This window comes from Nymphaea colorata, chromosome 12 (genome assembly GCF_008831285.2).
Source record: "Nymphaea colorata isolate Beijing-Zhang1983 chromosome 12, ASM883128v2, whole genome shotgun sequence".
Taxonomy (NCBI): Eukaryota; Viridiplantae; Streptophyta; class Magnoliopsida; order Nymphaeales; family Nymphaeaceae; genus Nymphaea; species Nymphaea colorata.
Window position 1 is genome coordinate 5,032,542 of NC_045149.1, and position 6,062 is coordinate 5,038,603.

Genomic DNA, 6,062 nt, shown 5'->3' on the forward strand with positions numbered 1-6,062 from the left:
GGCTCGAGCTCGAGAATAGCTCGACCACAGCAGCTCAAGCTTGACTCAGCAGTCACATGTTGAGCTCGAGCTCGACTTGATTAAGGCTCGATAAACTCGTTTGATACTCACCGTTACTTGCTGAGCTCGAGCTCAACTCAATTAAGGCTCGACAAACTCGTTTGATACTCATCGTATAATTATATTATGTAATCACGGTGGGGATTTATTTTTTTCCCTTCTTAAACTTCTACTTTTGCTAATCACATTATGTTACGGATATATTATATTCTTTGAGATGCTTCATTAATATAAATTCTGTTGTTTAACTCTGTGAGTGTATATATATATATATATATATATATATATATATATATATATATATATATATATATATATATATATATATATATATATATATATATATATATATATATATATATATATATATATATATATATATATATATATATATATATATATATGCTTACTGATAGGATGATAGGACCCATTTGCAAAGTTGAGTTCACCCGATATAGTGGTGGGAAGAGTAACATCTCCAAAGGTGGCGACTTTCTCCTCTAGAGGCCAGAGGGCCTAGCCAATTGTCTTTGGACCTTATAAAGGTGCTAAAGATGATTGAATAGTTGAAGACATCCGCTGGATTCTACATTTTTCCTTTCTGCTGGAAAATGATACTATGACACAAAATTCACCCTTCTCTTCTAAATTAACCTAGCAAACAATTTTCTTGATTCCGACGAAGAAAATATTTAAATGTAAATTCCTTTGTAGAGAACATCAACTCAATGGGTTTAATAGTGTCTTAGAGCCATAATTCCCATCCACATGCAGATATTCAGTGTTTCTATGCTAAGCAAGTTCACCATAAACATAGGCTCTTCTTTGTCGTTTTCTTGATACCGACAAAGAAAATATTTAAATGCAAATTCTTTTGCAGAGACATCAACTCAATGGGTTTAATAGTGTCTTAGAACCATACTTGCCATCCACATGCAGATATTTCAGTGTTTCTAAGCGAAGCAAATTCACCATAAACATAGGCTCTTTTTTTATGCCTCAGCTGGCTTCCATTTGAGACTCCACTTGAAGATAATATGTTCGGAAAAAACAAAGAGAAATGTTGATAACAGGAAACAAATAAAGAGACATCAAGAAATGTTGAGATATGAAAATTTGTCGCCTAGATTCATGAGCCTTCAGATTCTGCAAGGAAAATAGAATCCTTAGGGACTTCTTAAGTAACAGAAGATATTGTTACCACCACGAAGTCCATGAGGCTCAACCTCAGTCCTCACAGTCAAGACATCCTTAAACTACTTCTCAAAGGGTGCTCACCAAGCACAGCCATGCATTCGGATAGAAAGTTCAAAAAAAATGCAGGCTCAACCCTTAGTAGGCTATAGCTACCTTGCTTACCAGCATCTGCCTGTTCAATTTTGTTACCAGGCCAGGCCCAAGAGGCTTGATTGCCAGTCTAGCTGAGAGAGAGTGAGAGAGAGAACTACATACATGCACACACGCAGAAGCTCTTCAGGTAATTCAGGGTACATACATGCATGCACGCATAAGCTCTTCACACAGTCATGAACATTTGACATCAAAGTAGAAAACTGTAAGAGGCAACAGAAATAGACACTAAAATCACATTAGATCAAGAGAAAAAGAAAATAAAAGAATGAGAAAAAACAAGCATTACCAAGAGGCAACTTGAATCATTCTAGTGATACATATTCACTTGATTAATCCTCAACCTGAAAGGAATACATATAGTCAATTAACAAATTATTCATAAAATATTTAATGAATACCATTTCTTCAAGATATACTTACTTTTGTTAACACTTCATGTATTGGATCATCATCATTCTTTACCCAATTATCCAAACAAACCAAAGCTTCAACTATTTTTTGTAACAATGAACTACGACTATCATTTAGAATTTGACCTCTTATATTAAAAGCTTCTTCTAAAGCAACAGAAGTTATTGAAATTGATAACAAATCACGTGTCATTTGTTAAAGAATTTGATATTTGGATTCTTTATCCTTACACCATTGCAAAATATTAAAACAATCTTCATCACTATTATCATCATGCTTAATCAATCCATCATCCAAATATATGTCTATCTCAGATTTGATGACCTGAAAAACAACATTCTCAGTATTACCTAAGAACTTAAAAAATAGCTTTCCTCCACCACGTGGTGTGTCTCGAGTCTCTCAACCTTGAATACTGGAGGAATTAGTTGATTAGTTGATATGGTAGAAATATTGGCATCTACTTCATTTCTTTGAATGTAAGTTTCATAAACATCTTGTAATGATTGTTTTATCATTTACATTTGTTCTTCCTTTTCTTCTCTTGACTGGTAGTTTTTTGAAAAGACAAATTCTGGTAATGTGAGTTTTATTCTTGGAACCAATATGGATGCAATAATCATTAATAAGTCACAGGATTTCCAATATTTATCAAATTTCTCATTCATTTTCATTGTCATTGCCTTCATAAATCCACCTTCATTTCAACATTTTTCTGCAATATTTCTTGAACTCTCCAAATTTCAAGAAAATACAAGTTTATTGTTGCATAAGATGACCTAAAAAATAAGGTGGAGACACCATAGAAAACTTGAAGAAAATCGCAAATCACTGCCATTTTTTTCTCAATCCTCAAGTCCAAGCAATCATATCAAGCCTAGGTCTTCCATGCTATACCTTGCAAAAGCATCTTTATATGCAAGAGCTATTTCCAACATAAAATATATTGAATTCTATTGAGTTAGTACATTTAACACTAACTTCTTTGTTGTTGAAATTTCTAACTCTCTAGCTGCATCTGCAAAACCATGGAGTCTTGAAAGTGAAACTTTGATATACTTTACTGCATCTCTAATGTTAATGATTTCATTTTTAATGACACTCAACCCATCTTGTACCATCAGATTCAAAATATGTGCACAACATCGTACATGAAAAAAAAATTCTATAATAAAAGTTGATGTCGCTTTCTTTCATGTTCTCTTTTAATTTTCTAACAAGAACATCATTTGATGAAGCTTTTCAATTGTAATAGATATTTTTTTTTTAAATATCTCAATCTGCTAGATGCTTAGCAATTACATTTACTAAAACTAACCTAGTATGAGGTGGCTCAACTTCAATAAAGTTGATGATACGTTGTTGCATATTCCAATCTTTATCAATGAAATGTGTTGTTAATGCTATATATCCAAGTTATTGGTTTGACGTCCATATATTTGTAGTCAAAACAATCTTATCAACACCCTTCAAGACTTCTTTCAATTTTTTCTTTTCATCTTTATACAATTTAATTATATCTCTCCTAACTGTCATTATTGAAACTGGCAACCAATTAGGAAAACCAAACCTAACCCAAACCAACAATTATCCACTATAAAAAAAAACATGCTCTCCGATTGCCACTAATTTTGTAATTATCTCTCTTATTGATTAAGCATCGATGTTAGAACCCATTTCTACAAGCTTCTTCGTGACATCTGAAGTATTTCTGGATTTAAAACTTAAAATTGTTTGCTTTTTGTTAGCAAAACGCGTCAAGCATTTGTGCTTTTTCATTGATGATGTAGATTCTCATGTACTTATCATAAATAGTGTATTGCACTACTTACATTTTCCATTTTACATACCATTTACAATTACCACGTCAAAATCGTTTCATATTGTAAAAGTCTTTACTCTTGATCTTTTTGCACCATTTACATGTGATTCATAAGCATCTATTGAAACTCTTTCATTTTCAATGCCTTGTGAATCCGTAGGAGTTTCATTAGAGGAATGTACTCCGATTGGGACATCATCTGAGCTTTGTCTCGAATCGCATACTTGCTTGCCTTTATCAATGATATTTATTTTTAAATTTGTCATTCTTCAAACAGGTAATTTCCCCTTCTGCTCAAGCAATTCTCCTATTCGAACATAAAATTTGACAGAAACATTATAAGAGAATATGAATATTATTTATGAAATCTAAAGTTCTTGACTGTCATTTTTAGTAACAATGCTCACCTCTTGGTAGGGGAGTTTGTAGATGAAGTGTTCAAAGAATTAACAGGTAGCTAAATAACCAGATAGGGTAAGAAAAAAAGACTCACCAACAAAATTAGATGCCTTTCTTTGGCCACTTGGTCGAGCACCCTTTGAGAGTGTTGACTCCATTAACTTAAGAAGTTCCTAGCCTACAATATTGTAAACATGTTTAGTTGGAAACTAAGTACAAATTATATGTTGTTGCATGAACAAATAAGCCTAGACAAAATAGTTGGAATCTCTAAAAGAATCTTTGCAATGAGAAATTAACTAAAAAAGAACATTGGTTTGCTTCTCGCTACGACAGGAACCTTGGTTTGCTAATGATGCTCTTGATTGAGGTGGCATGGAAACTGTAACAGATTTTTCCTTTGATTATAAAGGAGAAAGAAACTCTTCCAAGCACTGATGTTGAAGCATGATAGTCTCAATTGATGTTATACAACCCCTATAAGATAAAAAAGAAGTCAGACAACATAGATATCCAAGTAGTTAATGACATGCTGATCCATAAACTAATATTTGTCACTCTGTCACTCTGTGAGAATTACACATTTAAGATTGTAACAAGTATCCTGATTCGTATAATACCTTTGTTACGTAACATAACTATAAAGAGAAACTAAACGTGGAAAAACCAATGGACTTAGAACAACCTGCAAGCTAAGCAATCATACAGTGTGATTTTGACAGGTTCACTTTGAGACTGACTTTTCTGAGGTACCAACTTTTGTTGGTCGATCCACCATACAAATAAAATTAGCTCAACTCAACTATATTGAGGCATCATGTTTAAGTTCCATTGCAAGTATGTTCACCAGATTGGCGAATCCTTAACAGGGAAAGAGACTTGAAAAGCCAGTCACATTTTGGGACTATTTTACCCATTTCTCATATAAGACACCCGAGAGGAGACTTCAAGAATGGCAGAACCTGACTCCGACAGTCCTCGTCAACAAGGGGAGATCAAAGCAGCGGCACCCTGCCTAAACCAGTTGAAGTTGAAGGATGAAGGGTTTTCTTACGAATAAGGGTTTCTACATTGGGGGAAAACATTTTTGAAACGATTGAGCATAATATCGCAAACCGAGACAAAGGGTTCCAAAACCGATTTTTTAATTAAAAAACGAGTTGGGTGTTACACATCATTAATCGAGCCGAGTCGAGGTTTAACAGTCTAAAATCAGTGAACTCGAACTCGACTCGATTATTTGAATGAGTCGACTCGTGAACTCAAGCTTGACTTGTTAAGCAAATTACTCGGCTCGAACTCGTTTATGAGTTGAACTTTAACGAGTCAGCTCAAGTAGCTCGACTCGTTGTTCACCCCTAGTTTTCAGACCGCTAGATTCCTATGGACATGTAAACTTCCCCAAATTGCAAAATGAGGAGTCAGAAGGTCCTTTATGCAATTACTTTTATGGGAAATAAGGCAGAATAAGAAATTTAAGATTGTAGCACCACTTTTTTTAAATAATGACAGAATGATGGGCGTTTCTGAAATTCTTTTTTATAAAAGATATATAGGGCAACATGCTTTACTCATTTCTCCCCAAATTTCTCTCCCTTCTCTCATGTGTCCTCCCCTTTCTTCTCGAACGAGGACTCCATGACCGCCTCAGGCCATCTCCGGCGAGCAGAGAGGCCTCTGGCGGGACCACTGGCCGTGCGACATTGCCTGAATGGCACCAACGCAAAACCATGTACGTTTTTTCTTTTCATTTCTATTTGTTTACCATTGTATTTTCATTCTTTTTGATATTTAATGGTTTGGTCTTGCTGGAAAAAGCAGTGGTAGCCATTACCGACCACCTCCAGCGACCATGAGGTCACCGGCAGCATGGCAACCAGCCCATGCGTCAAGTGGCCTCTAGTCCCTTTCTTTACTGTCTTGCCACAATGGGCCTCGGTGGCAAAGACCAGCAGCTAGCCTGTATGGATGACAACTTCTGGCACCAGCTATCAGGATCTAACATAGGTTTTCACTT